The 20,175-nt window shown below is 48.3% G+C and overlaps 1 protein-coding gene across 2 annotated transcripts in view; it reads right to left on the reverse strand.

Moving 5' to 3' along the window:
* Positions 1-18,347, reverse strand: part of ZHX2 (zinc fingers and homeoboxes 2) — an 85,672-nt gene extending 67,325 nt beyond the window's left edge. For both annotated transcript variants that reach the window (XM_073632200.1, XM_073632199.1), the window contains exon 1: positions 18,069-18,347. The gene's annotated coding sequence lies outside the window, so the exon portion shown is untranslated. The remainder of the gene's footprint in view (positions 1-18,068) is intronic.
* Positions 18,348-20,175: the final 1,828 nt, after the last annotated feature.

Genomic DNA, 20,175 nt, shown 5'->3' on the forward strand with positions numbered 1-20,175 from the left:
CACACTGGGGCGGAGCGCTTGCGGGATGTTAGAAAAAGTCCTACAAACAGCATCTTTGAGGCGGATTGGGAGCGCTGTATAGATCACTCCCGAAACACCCCTGGCAATTGCAATGAATGGGCAGCGCTTTGGAAGCGTTGCAACACGGGCGTTTTTAACCCCTTCTTCAGCCGCTCGCAGAGGTTAAAAGCACCCCGCGAGCGGGCGAAAAGCGCCGCTTAAACAGCAGTAAAGCGCCGTTAAAACTAGCGCCGCTAGTGCCAACGCACAGTGCCAATTATTTCACACTGGGGCTATTACAAGGGATGTTTACATTTCTTGTAATAGGAATAAAAGTGATCAAAAAAATTAAAAGGGACAGTGTAAAAATAAAAAGTAAAATATAAAACGATTGAAAGCGCCCCATCATTCCATGCTCATGCACAGCAGTGAACGCATAAGTAAGTCATATGTTAATGGTATTTGTTTTGTGAGGTATCGCCATGAACATTAGAGTGAGCAATCATTCTAGTGCTTAACCTCTAACTCTAAAACAGGTAACCTGTAAAGATGTTTAAAGCATGGGCTATGGAGATTTTTAAGTACTGCAGTTTGTCATAATTCTACGAGGGTGCATAACTTTAAAGCGTGACAGGTTGGGTATCCATGTACTTGGCATAACATCATCGTTGGGGTAAATATTGTGGTTTTTTTTTTTTATTCATTAACCACTTGCTGCCTGCCCACCGTCATATGACAGCGGGACGGTACAGCTGTTATCCTGGGCCGCCGTCATATGACGGCAGCCCTTGCAGGTCCCCCAGAGGGCGCGCGTGCGCCCGCCGCGTCACTCAGGTCCCGGTGCGCATGCCCGACGGCCGCGATGTCCGCCGGGCACCCGCGATTGCCCGGTAACCGAGCTGGACCATGGATTTACACACACAGATCCACGTCCTGTCAGATGGGAGGAGACAGATGGTGTGTTCCCAGTACAGAGGAACACCGATCAGTCTCCTCCCCTTGTAAGTCCCCTCCCCCCACAGTTAGAATCACTCCCTAGCAACATGATTAACCCTACAGCGCCCCTTCCTGGTTAACCCCTTCATTGCCAGTCACATTTATACAGTAATCAATGCATTTTTATAGCACAGATCGCTGTATAAATGTGAATGGTCCCAAAAATGTGTCAAAAGTGTCCGATATGTCTGCCGCAATATCGCAGTCACGATAAAAATCGCAGATCGCCGCCATTACTAGTAAAAAAAAAAAAAAAAAAAATATATAATAATAATAATAATAATAATAAAAATGCTATAAATCTATGCCCTTATTTTGTAGACGCTATAACTTTTGCGCAAACCAATATACGCTTATTGCGATATTTTTTACCAAAAATATGTAGAAGAATACGTATTGGCCTAAACTGAGGAAAAAATTTGTTTAAAAAAAATTTTAAAAATTGGATATTTATTAAAGCAAAAAATATTGTGTTTTTTTCCAAACTTGTCACTCTTGTTTTGTTTATAGCGCAAGAAATAAAAACCGCAGACGTGATCAAATACCACCAAAAGAAAGCTCTATTAAGTGGGGAAAAAATAATAAAAATGTCATGTGTGTACAGTGTTGTATGTCTGCGCAATTGTTATTCAAAGTGCGACAGTGCTGAAAGCTGAAAATTGGCTTGGGCAGGAAGGGAGTGAAAATGCCCAGTATGGAAGTGGTTAAAGTGTGTTTAAAAAAACAAAAAAAACCAAATTGCTTATGCAAAACTGCTACGCAAATACCGTGACATAAAAAACAAACAAACAAACAATCGCCACTGTATTCCCTAGGGTCTCTGTTAAAAAAAAAAAAAAAAGTTCACCAGTGTGAACGGCCAATGCTTTGCAGCAAGAAGTACTGCCTGCCAAACATGACCCACTCAACTGAATGGGTCCTGCCACTGCCCATATTTATTGATTTATTTTTAACCAGTCAGGCTCTCATTACACAGTACGCAGGATTAAGTGCTCATGTGAGAGTATGAACATTAGGCCAAGCAAAACCCCACATAACATCTCCAGTGGGCGGTTGTTCATTAAGGGTCCATTCACAAAAGATCAGTTGGATGAATTTTTTGCTGCATTCCAACTGCATAGACCATCCAAAACCCAGGTTATCATATGGGCATAGTTCACACTATCAAAGTGCAATGGAGGGGAAAAAAAAAAAAAAAAAGAAGGGTACAACATGCTGCATTTTGCCACCCCACAAGAACGCTCACAAATGCATGCAAAGCACAGCAACCCATTACAGTGCACATAAAAGCCTGAAGAATGAAGGGAAGAAGTGACCTCACAGGGGAAACGTGGATGAATAAAACACAAATCAATTGTTTGAAAAGGCGTATCAAATTAATGCATGCAAACGTGCATGAAAAATACATAAATAATGCATGCAGCTTCTGGTGTGAATGGGCCCTAAAGCACTCCTGAACACCACTGGCAGCACACAGCACTGAGAATTCCCAACACTGACGTCCCAATGTGATGAAAACAAAACCTTTGGCTACAGCTGGACTAGAAGATGACTCCAGGCAGTGAAACTCTCACTCAAATACATGAAACAAGATTTACAAAATATAGAAATCCACTCTCTGTGCACCAATAGCCTTTGCAAACCCAGTCATTACTTTGTAAAAGTAGCAGTGACATCATCACTGTGCTGTACTTGGCTTATGTAGAGAGCAGAGCTGTGGGAGGGGCCTAGCAGGCTCCACCCACTACAGGATGCCTCCAGAAAACTACAGGAGGGGGCGGAGACCAGACCAGTCACCCTGCACAAGGAGAGAGAGCAGAGCTGTGGGCGGGGAGTAGCAGGCTCCACCCACTACAGGCTGCCTGCAGAATACAGGAGGGGCGGCGACCAGACCAGTCATCCTGCACAAGGAGAGATGGCAGAGCTGTGGGAAAGGAGTAAGCAGGCTCCACACACTACAAGCTACCTGCAGAATACATCAGGGGGCTTAGACCAGACCAGTCATCCTGCACAAGGAGAGAGCAGAGCTGTGGGAAAGGAGTAAGCAGGCTCCACACACTACAAGCTACCTGCAGAATACATCAGGGGGCTTAGACCAGACCAGTCACCCTGCACAAGGAGAGAGCAGAGCTGTGGGAGGGGAGTAAGCAGGCTCCCCCCACTACAGGCTGCCTGCAGAATACAGGAGGGGGTGGAGACAAGACCAGTCATCCTGCACAAGGAGAGAGAGAGAGCAGAGCAAGCAGGCTCCACCCACTACAGGCTGCCTGTAGAAAACTACAGGAGGGGGCGGAGACATGACCAGTCATCCTGCACAAGGAGAGGGCAGAGCTGTGGGAGGGGATTAAGCAGGCTCCACCCACTACAGCCTGCCTACAAAATACAGGAGGGGGCGGAGACAAGACCAGTCATCCTGCACAAGGAGAGAGAGCAGAAGTGACCGGTCTTTATTACAGGAAGGAAAGGTCTCACACTGGATTACTGCACAGATCTGGAATACATACACAAAGCTCACAAAGATTCTGGGAGGAATACACACAACAAATGGATTTAGACAATATTTGCTCAGTTCAGCTTTAAAAGCACACAAAATAAAAAAAAATAAAGAAACACTACTTGCTCCCCCTTTGCATCAAGCTGGACCTGACCGTTCACTTCCTGGCCTCACCATTTCTGCAGAACTTCCCATCCATTCCTGGAAATGTGGCGGCCTGCACACCACAACCGGCTCAGACCTGACGGATCGCATGAGAGATTCTGCACACATCTCCAACCTCCGCTGAGTCACCAGATCAGAGAAAACCTCCAACTGCCAAGTGAAACCCGCGGCAGATCAATGAACACAGCGCAGCGCTGGAATTAACTTGTTTATATCTCTGGCTGACGGCAGAGCGTTGGATGGGCTCAGTGTCAGCCGGCAGTCTCACACACATTGGCTGCTCCCATATCCCCGCACTGGGCTTCCTGTTACTAGGCAACAAGAAACTATCCCAACTTTCCAAACTCATCAGGTCTTTTTTCCTTTTCTGACAGTTCAGCGACACAGGATCCAGGAGCTGCGGAATGCAATCTAGCAGCAGAAGATCTGAGCGCAATGCAAGGTTTTAGGGCCCGCTGACACCTCAGCATTGCGTTTACCGCACACACGTCAATCCACACTGCGCACATTTGAATACGCGATGTATCGCCCATGCACACAGGCCAATCAGCCTGTTCAGGGTGAAATACTGGCATCTTCAGGTGCAGCATACTGCCTGCTCCCAGCAGCCTGTCAAAGTCAATGACAAGCTGAAATACATGGCAGTTGTGCGTTGTTCTGAGTGGTACCTGCATTTGGACTCGTTCACATGTGCGACTAACATACCGTCTCTTCTGAATAGCAATCTGCAGTTGATCACTTTTCAGAGGGAGTTTGAAACATTTGGTGACGAGGACTCTCAAAATGCTGCCACGCCACACCTGGGTGCACCAAACTGGCCCCCGTTCGGTAGCAGTACTGCCTGAAATATGATGTGGCTGTGCATGGTCCCCAGCGGTACCTGCGTTTTGGCTCATTCACATGTGTGGGTAACAGTTGCTCCTCTGAAAAGGAATCTGTAGGCAGATCACTTTTCAGAAGGCATTGGCTAGGAGTATGCAAATGCCGCACCACAACTGTGTGCACTGAATAGGTGGCAGTACCGCCAGAAATTAGTGGGGGGCTGTGTGCTGTTCTGAGTGGTACCTGCAATTGCTTTTTAGAGGAGCACCTTTGTTAGCTGCATGTATGAATGAGCCCAAAATGCAGGTACTACTCGGAAACAGCACACCCCCACCAGGTATTTCAGGCAGTACTGCCAAACGTCACCTATTCAGTGCACACGGTTGCAGCGCAGTGGTGCTGCATTGCGAGGGTCCTAGTCACCGCCTGTCAAATGCCCCCTGAAAAGTGTTCCGCTGCCGATTGCTTTTTAGAGGAGTGGCTTTGCTAGCTGCATGTGTAAATGAGCCAAATCTACGGCGGCTCACTTTTCAGAGGGCACGCGAGTAGGACACTCAAAAAACGCAGCACCAGTGCACTGAATCGGTTGCATTCAAACAGCAGTACCATATGCGACATGTAATATAACTTTTGCTGCAGCAACCAAGCAAAGCATCACTGACATGGCATGGGTACAGATATAGGCGACTCCATTACTTTGTTTTGGTGGGCCATTGTGGGGTGGTAAAGCTGTAGCTGAACCACCTGCATTTACTACTCGTGTGAATGAGCCCTATAGGGCTGTACATGGTCAGGGAAAAACACATTCAATGCATGCAGCCCTAAACAGCGACCAGTTGCAGCATATTCCAGCCTGGCATAGACTGACAGGCAGCGGGTTATGTGCTGCGCCCTGTACCAATCAGGAGCCCAAAAATGCCGGCATTTACGCTGCATGAGCCAAACCACCGTGTGCACAAGCACACTAAGTGCCGGTTCACACTAGAAGCGGCACAACTTGCAGGTCGCCTCACCGAGGCGACCTGCACACGACTGCCACGGCAACCTGCAAAACTACTTCTGTATAGAAGTCTATGCAAGTCGCCCCCAAAGTAGTACAGGAACCTTTTTTCTAAGTCGGAGCGACGCAAGAACGGTTCCATTGTACAGAACGGGAGGCGACTTGTCAGGCTGCTAGGTCGCCTGACAAGTCGCCCCCGTGTGAACCGGCTCTGAGACGCATTGGGCAATTCTGGCAGTACTGCCATGCGGGTGTGATGGCAGGTAGCACCGGGGGTGCCTTTAAAACAAATGACAATGCAGCATGCCGACATTTATTGCGGTAACATGCGTTTTACGGCAGCGTAACAACGTGAATCTGGCTTAAGCATAATGTAGGAATACACCAGAAAATCTTCCATTGATTTTTTTGAACAGGAAGGAGCCTTTCCCTGGGCACAGGCCAAACCAGCCGTCACACTCCAAGAGAGCAAACATCTCCGCAGTGTACCGTTCCCAGGATCGGGAGAAATAAAGGGCACCTGTCATGGAGCCGCGGTCAGGTAATGACATTCTCCGTTTCCTGAGCAGCACGCTAAAATCACCGACAATATGGTTAACGTCACTGCAACAGAACTCAGCCTGGAGGTTTGATGGGTCCCCGACAGTCTCCTGTGACACAGAATATATATCACACATATATACATACACACCTGAATCACCATCACAGTAATATTGGGTGCCTAACATGATATCATAATGAGAACCGACTTCTGTAACCTGATCCCAAAACACAGGCTCCCACAGTGAGGGGGAAAATGTATTTGATCCCCCTGCAAATTTTGTATGTTTGCCCACTGACAAAGAAATGATCAGTCTATAAATTTTATTGGTATGTTTATTTTAAACAGTGAGAGACAGAATAACAACAAAAAACGCATTTCAAAAAAGTTATAAATTGATTTGCATTTTAATGAGTGAAATAAGTATGTGACCCCTTTGCAAAACATGACTTAGTACTTGGTGGCAAAATCCTTGTTGGCCATCACAGAGGTCAGACATTTCTTGTAGTTGGCCACCAGGTTTGCACACATCTCAGGAGGGATTTTGTCCCACTCCTCTTTGCAGATCCGCTCCAAGTCATTAAGGTTTTCAAGGCTGATGTTTGGTAACTCGAACCTTCAGCTCCCTCCACATATTTTCTATGGGATTAAGGTCTGGAGACTGGCTAGGCCACTGCGGGACCTTAATGTGCTTCTTCTTGAGCCACTCCTTTGCTGCCTTGGCTGTGTGTTTTGGGTCATTGTCATGCTGGAATACCCATCCACGACCCATTTTCAATGCCCTGGCAGGAGGGAAGGAGGCTCTTGCCCAAGATTTGACATTACATGGCACCATCCATCGTCCCTTTGATGTGGTGAAGTTGTCCCCTTAGCAGAAAAACACCACCAAAACATAATGTTTCCACCTCCATGTTTGATGGTGTTCTTGGGGTCATAGGCAGCATCCCTCCTCCTCCTCCAAACATGGCGAGTTGAGGCCAAAGAGCTCGATTTTGGTCTCATCTGACCACAACACTTTCACCCAGTTCTCCTCTGAATCATTCAGATGTTCATTAGCAAGCTTCAGACGGGCCTTTACTTGTGCTTTCTGGATCAAGGGGACCTTGCAGGCGCTGCAGAATTTCAGTCCTTCATGGTGTAGTGTGTTACCTATTGTTTTCTAGGGGACTATGATCCCAGCTGCCTTGAGATCATTGACAAGATTCTCCCGTGTAGTTCTGGGCTGATTCCTCAATGTTCTCATGATCATTGAAACTCCACGAGGTGAGATCTTGCATGGAGCCCCAGACCGAGGGAGATTGACAGTTATTTTGTGTTTCTTCCATTTGCAAATAATCGCACCAACTGTTGTCATCCTCTCACCAAGCTCCTTGGCGATGGTCTTGTAGCCTATTTCAGTCTTGTGTAGGTCTACAGTCTTGACTGACATCCTTGGACAGCTCTTTGGTCTTGGCCATGGTGGAGAGATTGGAATCTGATTGCTTCTGTGGACAGGTGTCTTTTATACAGGTAACAAGCTGAGATTAGGAGCACTCCCTTTAAGAGAGTGCTCCTAATCTCAGCTCATTACCTGCATAGAAGACACCTGGGAGACAGACATCTTGCTGATTGATAGGGGATCAAATACTTATTTCACTCATTAAAATGCAAATCAATTTATAACTTTTTTGAAATGCATTTTTTTGCTGTTGTTGTTATTCTGTCTCTCACTGTTAAAATAAACCTACCAATAAAATTTATTGACTAATCATTTCTTTGTCAGTGGGCAAACATACGAAATCAGAAGGGGACTTTTTTCCCCTCACTGTAGTTACTGAATCCAGAGCCAACAATGCAAATCCGGAGCAAACTTGTGACTCCCCCTCAGCAACTGATCAGGCGTCATCTTGTTCTCTACAACAGTGGTTTTCAACCCTGTCCTCAAGTACCCCCAACAGGCCATGTTTGCAGGTTTTCTTTTATCTTGCACAGGGGCCTCAAATCGGAGTCAATGGCTTGGTATTTTGGACAGCTATTTTATCTAAAAGAGATTCCCAAAACATGGCCTGTAGGGAGAACTTGAGGACAGGGTTGAGAACCACTGCTCTACAAAACCTGGAATGTATCTTGTTCTATAGGGGACATCACTTGTCTTCTGAAGATCATGAATATAGCCAAAGGAGTCCAGAGAGGTTGGACTAGAGGTGGCCAACTTACTTGATATAATGTGACCACTGATCACCAAAGGGCCACAAACAATAATAAATGATAAAGAAAAGAAACAGCAGACAGTGGAAGCAGTCCTCTAACAGCCTGTCAGAGACCATGGAATTGTTACATAGCCCGTCAGAGTCCGTGGGTCTTTGTTTTTTTTCAACTTTATCAAAATGTTCCAAAGTGACATTTCATTTATTAACCTATAGCAGGTTGCGATATAGTGTACAATGTCACAACACACTGCGCCCCAAACCAGGAGGTACATACTACTAATCTATTGTTTTCAGTCCACATCAGTGGGGCATAGTGCTGTGATATGAACTCCAGGTCAACTACAATTTTTATAGCAATTAGTAACTTATTAATACAATAAAATAAAAAAATAAAACAAACTTTAGCATTTATTGAGAAACTTCTTCCACTATAGAGGTGCAATGTTCGATCTGGCAGCAGGCATGGAGTCCATACACACAATACATACAGGATACAGCGGCCATCAAAGTGAAAATTAAAAGAAAAAAAAAAAAGCCATAATAAGAGGAATGCTGGGATTCCCGGCAGCTCCGGCAAACAAAAGCCACCAGGAAACATTTGAGGACACCCCCCTACACGGCTTTGAAGTCAAGTAATCAGGTGGAGCAGAACAGCAAATCACAAGTGAACTTCCCATAAACAAGTTTATCTGACACTCCAAACTCATTCATTCCTCCGAATATGTTTAACCCCCGGCGTTCCCACAGCAGTGCTCATCAAACAGGTTGAAGGAAGGGGGGGGGGGAACGGACAAAAGAACTGCAAGTGGGCTGGATGAGAAGAGTGTTGGTTTGTGTTTTCAGGAAGACTCTGCTTGTTTGAATGTCATTTAGGAGATTAGTGGAGGGGAATACGCGGGGGAGCAGGGACCCGGAAAGACGCGGGGGAGCAAGGACCCGCAAAGACGCGGGGGAGCAAGGACCCGCAAAGACGCGGGGGAGCAAGGACCCGCAAAGACGCGGGGGAGCAAGGACCCGCAAAGACGCGGGGGAGCAAGGACCCGCAAAGACGCGGGGGAGCAAGGACCCGCAAAGACGCGGGGGAGCAAGGACCCGCAAAGACGCGGGGGAGCAAGGACCCGCAAAGACGCGGGGGAGCAGGGACCCGCAAAGACGCGGGGGAGCAGGGACCCCCAAAGACGCGGGGGAGCAGGGACCCCCAAAGACGCGGGGGAGCAGGGACCCCCAAAGACGCGGGGGAGCAGGGACCCCCAAAGACGCGGGGGAGCAGGGACCCCCAAAGACGCGGGGGAGCAGGGACCCCCAAAGACGCGGGGGAGCAGGGACCCCCAAAGACGCGGGGGAGCAGGGACCCCCAAAGACGCGGGGGAGCAAGGATCAGACGCCCCCTAAAACGTCTCCCTACAGACCTCATCCACCACAGATGGGGCGAGATACACCTGAGACTTCCCATCAATTTAGGGATCAATTACCTACTTTAGGCTCAATTCACATACCATCAGGATAGGATTTTTATTTTTGCCAAGTGACCAATATTTTTAAATATTTAAGGCCCCTTTTAGACAGGTGGTAATGCTAACTGCCCCCAAAAACGCATATGCCTTTTTACCAATTTTTATGCGTTTTCTGGTTGCCTGACCCCCTAGGCCAGTGATGGCGAACCTTGGCACCCAAGATTTTTTGGAACTACATTTCCCATGATGCTCCTGCCTTGTGCAGTGCAGTGGAGCATCATGGGAAATGTAGTTCCAAAACATCTTGGGTGCCAAGGTTCGCCATCGCTGCCCTAGGCATACACCTGTGAAACATGAACATGTGACTCAAAAAACGCACCAAATACACAAGCACTGGGTTTTTGATACGTTTTCTATTTATTTCAATGGGAAGGTGCATTTTTGATGTGCTTTTTAAACATGGGCCTAAAAATGCAGCATGTGGGAATTTTAAACACGCACCGCATTGGTGTGAAGAGGTCCATAGGATTTAAAGTAGAACTATATGTAGATTTTTTTTTATATAATATTAGATAGAGTAAGGGAAGATTATAACCCCTGTAAATTTTCTTTTTTGCCACCTGTAGGGCTGGGAGATTTTCTGAAAAAAAAAAACACCTTGATTCACGATTCGAATAGAGGTTTTTTTTTTTTTTCACCGCGCCGGTCCCGAGGAGCTGTGGGGAGGAGTTTTTAGGCGAGGCTGCGGCTTCGGCCTAGTCCGCGGCGTCTGGCCTCGCAAGCTAGGCCGAAGCCGTGGCCTCGCCTAAAAACTCCTCCCCACAGCTCCTCAGGACCGGCGCGGTGAAAAAAAAAAAAAAAAAAAAAATTTTAAAATCGATTTGCTTAAATTTTGAATCGATTTGGACTCTCAACTAGATTCAAGATTTAAATAGATTTTTTCCACTGCCCTAGATCAGAGGCAGTTGGCTGCTTTTTTCAGCTTCTCCTGAACTCATCCAATGTGATCTTATGTGTACATGTACACAGGTTCGTCATTTTTAGGCAGTTGCGTTTATAGGCTTTTCTTTGAAGGCAAAAAAATGGAGTTCAGACGCTGAAGTTTCTGACGCCAAACGCTGCTAAAACGCGGCTAATTTTTGCCTATTTTGAGAAAAAAAAAAAATAAAATTTTTCCAAACGCTTCTAAACGCAAATGTGGCAAAACAAACGTTTTAAACGTGGGTTACTATCTGTCAAGTTGAATCGTTCAGAAGAGGTTGTAAAAACGTCCCATGTACATTAAGCCTAAAAGGGGAAATTTTCCAATGGGGTCACTAGTTCTGGGATTCCCGTACTTTGAAAGGATTTCCTCTCATTTCCTGTTTTGGCTATGGGACAGGAAGTGAAAGAATCTCCACAATCAGACACAAACAACAAAAAGCAGTGCGGTGCGATGGATTGTGGCGCACCATGCTACACTGGAAAAAAAAAAAAAAAAAAATCTTATGTGCTCATGAGATGACAAATAACACAACGCTCAGATGTGACGGGGCCCCTGGAGCATAATAGGATTCCCCATCTTGAGAGTTGTCGTAGTTTTGGGAATTGCGCATTTCTGCCCCAAAAAAGCTCATGTACTTTATATAGAGCTTCAAGTGTGAACAGGCCCATAGAGGATAATAGGATTCTACATCTTGAGTGTTGTCACACTTCAGGAATCATGTGACAGGAAGTGACAGCGGCGGTGCTGTTAATTGCTGAACCATGCAGTTTGGTGCGGTGCGTTTTTGGAAAAGGGTCAGGGCTGTCCCTTTCTTGCACATAGGGTAACCCACTGAAATCAGCTGGATGCTCTACATGCGACTCACTAGAACACGCATGAGCTAGGACGCACCTCTATGGTGTCAACCTAGCCTTAGGTCCAGTTCACACCACGAATCGCACAACGCACTGTGCGTTCCTGTACGATTTGAGCCCCCATTGGTACTTTAAAAACTGCACTGCAATTGGATCACGTGGTACTTCTGTACCACGTGACCCACTGCAGGCAAACACACAGCGTTTACGACCTGCACTTGGGGCGTCGATAACATCCACACCCGCTGCAGATTGCAATTGCAGTGCGTTTTGAACGCAGGTTTCCCGCACTGCATTCTGGTGTAAACGGGTACTTAGACAATAAACCGTTGGCGCCGAGCACAAGCAAATATGCAGTGGCCTCTCGGCGGTCGGGCTTTGGCGCAGAGCGGCCGCATATTTGCGTGCAAAAGCACCATAAGGAGCTGTGCCGGGAGAAAGCTCCCGTTCGCTGCTTGCCGCCGGCTCTAAGGGGTTAAATTGGTTGTGAACTTCAACCAGGAAAAATGAACGAAGCATATCCCTCTATAGTATGTACTTGTCTCAGTCCAGAGCACTAAGGCCCCCTTCACACTGGGGCCGTACCGTGTTAGCAGTAAAGTGCCACTAGTTTTACCAGCGATTTACCGCCGTCTTAGCGGCGCTTTTTGCTCGCTAGCGGAGCGCTTTAAACCCTTTGTTCGGCTAGCGGGGGTTAAAAGCGCACGTGTTCGGCAGCGCTGCCCATTCATATCAATGGGCAGGGGCGTTTTGGGAGCGGTGTATACAGCTCTCCCAAACCGCCCCAAAGATGCGGCTTGCAGGACTTTTTTTCCCGTCCTGCAAAACGCACCACCCCAGTATGAGAGCACTCGGGCCTTCACACTGGGGAGGCGCTTTACAGACGCTATTTTTAGAGCTAAAACGTCTTCATTGCGAAAGGGGTCCAAGACCCCTTTCACACTTGTGTGCCCTGAAAGTCGTGCGATTTTTGCCACGACTTGGAACGCAATTTTTTTTTGCAACTTGAAGCAATGCCTGTGTAATCTTGAGGTCTATGGACCTCAAGTCGCATCAAAGTCGGACCAAAGTAGTGCAGGGACTACTTTGAAGTTGCACAGATTTCAACGGTACTCAATGGAAATCATGGGGTATGACTTGTCGCAGGTGTGAAAAGGGGCCTAAATGTATTTTATGTCTGCTGTCTCCTTCCTCTGCTATCAGCATGAATCACTTCTGACAAGTTTTCCTGACACCAAGAGAAAAAAGGTGACAGGGAAAGCATGTCCAGGTGATTGACAGCCTCAGCTATGTTCCTGTGAGCAGGGGGGGGGAGATGGGGGGTCTCTTCCCTCCAATTAGCTCTCCTCACTGAGCTCTGCAGAGTGTAATTTCCATCTTCCATCCCCTTTTCTGACACCTCAGACAAGCTTTATAAATTCTGGATTTTGAAAAGATGTAGAGAAGACTGCAGAAAAACAGGTACAACTTATGTAGGAGGATTTGTTTCATCTCTGTGTATATGGAAGGCTTTACAACCACTTTAAGGCTGAGCTCACACTTGCACATCTGCATTTTTTTTCTAAGAATTTTTTTCAATGTGGTTTTTATGCGTTTCCCCATTGAAGTCTATGGACCTGATATCACGTATTGACGCTACAAAAAAACAAAAACACAACACTCCTGTACTTCTAAGACACACATGCGAGAAATGCACAGGTGTGATCACACTACAAAGAAACAAGTCAGCCTTCTGTTGTGTGAGGTCACACATAACACGGCACAGGTGTGAATGGGGACTAAAGACTCCCCGGGTCATGTGACTACGGCTCCGATCACACTCACATGATAATAAGCAGAGCTCTCCTGAGCAGCCAGCTGTCACTATGAGGTTCAGAAAGGGGTGGAGTAATGAGCATGTAAGCACATCACACCATGAACTTTTTTTTTTTTTCCTCCAACTTTATTAAAAATGTCTAAATGACATTTCATTCATTTCTACGGTGGCTCAGCAGCAGCAGTGCCTAGAAATGGACATTACATGGGGCCTTTAGGTGAGCTCCGGCCTACAAGCAGCATTCATTCTTCCTCACCGTGCTGCAGCGTGCGCAATCGTTTCCTGTGCGCCCTCGCGGTGACCCCATGCATTTTTTGAAGTTCATAGGTCTAGAAACGCATCAAAAAAAAGCATCTGCGCCCCTTTCTTATGATTTAGCCCTTGTTCACACTGAAGGCGGTTTGAACTCGCACGATTTCAAGTGCGCATTTGGGAGGGCGAGAGGACGGATGTCTGTCCGGGTTCACGTACAGATGTCTATTAAAATCGCCCCGAAGTCGCCAAAAGTAGTGCAGGAACTACCTTTGGAAGTCAGTGTCGCATCGCAAAGTCGGCATGGTACCGATTGGGCATGCGACTTCACACGTCAAGCCGTGCCGAAGGGAACGGGGGCTAAAGTGGAACTATAGGCACTGTTGGATAGAGTAAGGGAGGGTTATAACCCGTCAGATTTGTTTTCACCATCTGTGTCCCATTGGGGAAATTTTCCTTCACTTCCTGTCCCATAGCCAAACAGGAAGTGAGGAAATCCCTGCAAATTAAGGGAATCACCAGAAGTAGTGTCCCCATTGGAGGATTTCCCCTTTTCTGGGGGACAACTCAAAATTTGGGATTTTTTTCACTTTCAATGAGAACGGCAAACAGGACAAATAGAGGGGGGGAGGGGTATCCCCTAAGAAGGGGCACAGACAGCAATAAAAACTGAAAGGGGTTCTAATCCATCTGCAAAACTATCCAAAACTAAAAAAAGTTTTGCCTTGAGAAATACTTTAACCACTCGCCGAACGTGCCATATCCACATGCCGGCTACAGCTTGGCCGACCAGTTCTGGAAGGCTGTGATATAACGTCATCCCGCGATCGGGCACGGGGGTGGTGCACTCTATGTTTGCTGCGTCCCCCGGACACTGCTGATTACAGATCGGGCTGAACAGCCAATTAGCAGCTCTTTACCACATGATCAGCTGTGTCCAATCACAGCTGATCACAGATGTAAACACAAGCCTGTTATCAGCATTTCCTCTTCCTGACAGGGCAAGGAGAGCAGAGCCAATGACAGCTTGTGTGATTAATCAGTGCAGTCCCACCAGTGCCAACCAGTGCCGCCCATCAGGGCCCACCAGGGCCCCAATAGGGCCAACCAGTGCCACCAACCAGTGCCTCCCATCAGGGCCCACCAGGGCTTCCAATCAGTGCCACCCACCATCAGTGCTTCCCATCAGTGCTTCCAATCAGTGCTTCCAATCAGTGCCTCCCACCATCAGTGCTTCCCATCAGTGCCTCCCATCAGTGCCACCCACCATCAGTGCCACCCACCATCAGTGCCACCCACCATCAGTGCCACCCACCATCAGTGCTTCCCATCAGTGCCTCCCACCATCAGTGCCTCCCACCATCAGTGCCTCCCACCATCAGTGCTTCCCATCAGTGCCTCCCACCATCAGTGCTTCCCATCAGTGCCCACCAGCGCACATCAATGAAGGAGAAAAATTACCCATTTGCAAATTTTTTTTAACAAACTAAGAAAAAAAAAATGTATTTTTAATTTTCTGTCTTTTTTCATTTATTTAGCAAGAAAAAAAAAAAAAAATCAAAAAAACCCAGTGGTAAATGAATACCACCCAAAAAAAAAAAAAAAAAAAAAAAAAAAGATTTTTTTTTTTCACACAAATAAAAAGGATAAAAATCTAATTTGGGCGCAACTGTCAAAGTGCGGCAACGCTGAAAATTGGCCTGGGCGGGAAGGGGGTAAAAGTGCCCAGTAGGCAAGTGGTTACACCCTGGTGGGTGGGGCAAATTGTGTCAGTGGGCGTGGCCTCTAGTCAAAGACTTGTAGTCTGACGCGGATGTGATTTCTACACCGGGTCGACTCACATGACGAGTCGCAGCCTATTGCCGGCAATCGCACTGTTCAGATCGGCGTGACGCCGACTTTGCGGTGCCGCATCAATTTGAAAAAGTCGTTCCTGCCCTACTTTTGGCGATTTTGGGTGCGACTTGCATAGGCATCGGCTTTCAGATAAAGTTGTATGATTTCAAAGCCGCAGTCAACGTGAGCGAGGGGCTGGAAGCGGATTGGCTACCATGCACAGTTTTAGTAAATCAACCCCATAAGCAGCCCCCCCACCCCCGCCACAAAATCGATCAACTTGGGTCAAACAAACCTGTCACTAGAGAGATCTTGGGTGAACTCATCTCTACTCAAACTTTTTTCTGCTACACTGATCGACTTGTGTTGATTGAACCCAACACTATCTGCTGCTTGTCCAATCGTTCAGTATTATCACACTGTGTATGGCCACCATATAGTGATAGCTTTGTATTCACAAGGGTGCAGAAAATATTGACACCGATTGACCCCACACAATCGTATTTTGTCACAACGGATCAGGGTCTACTCATTGTGTTGACTCAGACATCGCTCAGATTTATCCTGACATGTATGTCCACCATATAGCAACCAATCTATGGGTACAAGGGGCAAAAGAAAATGCCAACCGATTGACCCCGTACAATTGATTTTTTTTCCTGACACTATTGACAACTCAACCCATTACTATCGGTTGCTTATTTCTTGACCAATGTCCGATCAGTTTGCCCAATCAGATCATCATTCAGTTTTATCCTCCAATCGATCGATCCTGTGTTTTTTTTCCCTTGGCACGCCTGATCACCCAAGTTTATAGATCTCAGTCACTTTAGTCTCGTTCAGTAGATCTGACGGCTTTGTTAATCACATTCCGCTCCGATTGGTTGTCCCGTGTATGGACATCATATACAGACTGATCGACATGCACAAAAGTGTGAAAAATCGCCATCAGTCAGGCCTATGTGATCGATTTTTCTGCCACAACCAGCTGGCTTAGGGTGACAAAACCCATTGCAAGTTGCTGCTCATTGCTCGACCATGGTCTGATCGTTTTGTACAGACATCGGTTATTCCGTTTTTTTTTCACCATGTGCAGACCCCCCCCCCCCATTGATTGGCGCTGTATGGTTGATTTTGTTTTCTGCCCCAAACGATCGACTTGTGTTGATTGAACCCGTCACACTTCACTCACCCATCTCATTTGTTCTGGTCCTTTAATTGAAAGAACATTGTACGGTTGTATTGCGCGGTGTATGGCCGCCAGAGAGATCCGTCTATATGTGCAAAAGGTGCATAAAAAACGCCACTGATCCACACACAACCATCTATTATTTTTCTGCCACAACCGATCGACTTTGGTCAATTGAACTCGTCACACATCACTGGCCCGGATCATTCTTGCTTCACATGACTGATTGTTTACTTGTTCAGTTGTATTGCTCTGTGTATGACCCCCACATAACTTCCTCCTGTCGTACAGATCGATCGTTATCTGGGCTCTGCTTTCAAAATGCAGATCTGGGGGGGGATCCCTCAATGCTGATCCTGGGAATGGGGGGGGGGGGGGGGGGGAGTGCACTGCTTCCTCTATGCAGATGTGGAAAGGGGGGGGGGTGCTCCCTCCATGCAGATCTAGTTGGGGGGGGTGCTCCCTCCATGCAGATCTAGTTGGGGGGGGTGCTCCCTCCATGCAGATCTAGTTGGGGGGGTGCTCCCTCCATGCAGATCTAGTTTGGGGGGGGTGCTCCCTCCATGCAGATCTAGTTTGGGGGGGGTGCTCCCTCCATGCAGATCTAGTTTGGGGGGGTGCTCCCTCCATGCAGATCTGGGGGGGGTGCTCCCTCCATGCAGATCTAGTTGGGGGGGTGCTCCCTCCATGCAGATCTAGTTGGGGGGGTGCTCCCTCCATGCAGATCGGGGGGTGGGTGCTCCCTCCATGCAGATCTAGTTGGGGGGTGGGTGCTCCCTCCATGCAGATCTAGTTTGGGGGGGGGTGCTCCCTCCATGCAGATCTAGTTGGGGGGTGGGTGCTCCCTCCATGCAGATCTAGTTGGGGGGTGGGTGCTCCCTCCATGCAGATCTAGTTGGGGGGGGTGCTCCCTCCATGCAGATCTAGTTTGGGGGGTGGGTGCTCCCTCCATGCAGATCTAGTTTGGGGGGTGGGTGCTCCCTCCATGCAGATCTAGTTTGGGGGGTGGGTGCTCCCTCCATGCAGATCTAGTTGGGGGGTGGGTGCTCCCTCCATGCAGATCTAGTTGGGGGGGGTGCTCCCTCCATGCAGATCTAGTTGGGGGGGGTGCTCCCTCCATGCAGATCGGGGGGTGGGTGCCGTGTCCCGGTAGATCGGAGGGTGATCGGTGTGATCGGTGGGCGGTCGGTGGGCCCGGCTCTCTCTCCTCCTCCTCGGACCGCCCTGTGTCGGTCGCCATATTTTCTGTTATGTCGACATCGGGAACGTCGATGCTCCCCCCTCCCCTCCCCCTCCCGGGGCTCATCCGCCCCCAACTTACACCCGATCGGGTGACCCTCCCCCTCCGTACTATGGATGATCCGATAAACATCGTGTAAAGTTGTTGATGTGAGTTGTTGTGTCGGTGGTGGGGGGAGGGGGGGTGTGATCTCCGGTGGTGCCCCCCTCCCCCTCCCCGGTAGAAGTTCTCTCACCTGCGGCTGTACGGAGAGCGGACACCCGGTACACAATCCTCCCTTCTCCTCCCCGGCCATCGGGAGACACAAATCCTCCGACCATCAGTGGGGAATCTACGCCAAAAGCCACATGATCTGCACGTCATCCGCCCGATTTGCATACGATCCCTCCCGCAACTCCGCACGATCTCCGCTCCGATCTTCCGCAAAGTTGCGCACTGAGATCTCCCCGGAGCGCCCATTGTCAGGGGGGCGGGGCGAGGGGCGGGGCCTACCGAGCACTTCACCCCACCCCCCTTCTATTCTACCGACCGGACATCGGAGGGGGAGGGGGACTTCTATGGGGGAGAAGAAAGTTCCGGGGGTCACCGAGGAGGAGAGGAGACAACTGTTGATCCCGACCACGTGTGTGTGATGGGGGGGGGGATGGGATACAAACACATGGCAGGGGGGGATCTGTGTGCTGGGGGGTGTAGAGTATACAGAATAATAGTAAAGACATGGCAGAGGGGAGGAAATGTATACAGAGGATTGGTAAAGACATGGCAGAGGGGATCAGAGTGCTGGAGGGGGGGGGACTGTAGGTGTGACTAGTAAAGACATGACAGAGGAGAACAATATACAGGGGGTTATAAAGAGGGTTGGTAAAGTCCTGGCAGAGGGACGCACTTTGCTGGGGGGGAGCAGAGTACAAAAGACCAGTAAAGACATGGCAGAGGTGCGGAAATGTAGAGATGGCAGGGGAAGCAGTGTGCTTGGAGGGGGGAGGGTAATAGATAAGGCCAGTAAAGACACGGCAGAGGAGAACTATACGGGGGGTATAAAGAGGGTTGGTAAAGTCATGGCAGCGAGAAACACTTTGCTGGGGGGGGGGGGGTATACAGAATGCTAGTAAAGACATGGCAGAGGGGATCAGACTGCTGGAGTGGGGGAAGACTATAGGAGTGGCTAGTAAATACATGGCAGAGGAGAACAATATACAGGGGGAGTATAAAGAGGTGAAGTCTTGGCAGAGGGAAGCACTTTGCTGGGGGTGTAGAGTATACAGAATACTAGTAAAGACATGGCAGAGGGGAGGAAAAGTATAGGGAGGGATGGTAAAGACATGGCAGGGGAAGAAGTGAGGGGGGTAATAGATAAGGCTGGTAAAGACATGGCAGAGGGGATCAGAGTGCTGGAGGGGGGGAAGACTATAGGAGTGGCTAGTAAAGACACGACAGAGGAAAACAATATATTGGGGGAGGGGGGTATAAAGAGGGCTGATAAAGACATGGCAGAGGGGATCAGAGTATGGGGGAGATGCATAGTATTAAAAACAACTAGTAAAGACACAACAGAGGGGATTAATGTGTTGGGGGGAGGGAGAGTATAAAGAAAAGGCCAGTAAAGACATGGCAGAGGAAAACTGTAGAGGGGGAGTATAGAGAGGGCTGGTAAAAGCATGACAGGGGGGGGGGGAACAGTGTGCTGGAGGGGAGGAAGACTATAGAGAGGGTTAGTAAAGACATGACAGAGGGGATCCGTGTAAAGAGAGGACTAGTAAAGATGTGGCAGAGGGATCACTATACTAGCAGGAGAAAGAGTATAGGGATGTCTAGTAAAGACATGGCAGAGGGGATCAGAGTATGAGAGAGAGAGACACAGAGTATTAAGAAAAAAACTAGTAAAGACACAACAGAGGTGATTAATGTGCTGGGGGCAGGAAAAGTAAGGAGAAGACCAGTAAAGACATGGCAGAGGAAAACAGTATACAGGGGTGAGTATAGAGGGGCTGGTAAAGACACGGCAGAGGGAATTAGTGTAGGGGGGGGCAGAATTTAGAGAGTGACAAGACATGGCAGAGGGGTCAGTGTGGCGGGTGAGAGGAAGGCAGGACCTGTAAAAACATGGCAGAGGGGACGGAAGTGCTGGGGAAGTGATGGGATATAACAGAGATTAGTAAAAGCACTGCAGAGGGAGTCAGGGTTGCAGGGAAGAGGCAGTTTATGGAGAGGGCCAGTAAAAGCATGGCAGAGTTATTCCAGCTTTACCGATGACCCCCCCCCCCCCCCCGAGGACACCCCCTGGTATAGGGTGACAACTCCTTCCCAGTGATGCCCCTCATACTGTCTCTAGCGCCCCTGGC

This window comes from Aquarana catesbeiana, linkage group LG05 (assembly GCF_042186555.1).
Source record: "Aquarana catesbeiana isolate 2022-GZ linkage group LG05, ASM4218655v1, whole genome shotgun sequence".
NCBI lineage: Eukaryota > Metazoa > Chordata > Amphibia > Anura > Ranidae > Aquarana > Aquarana catesbeiana.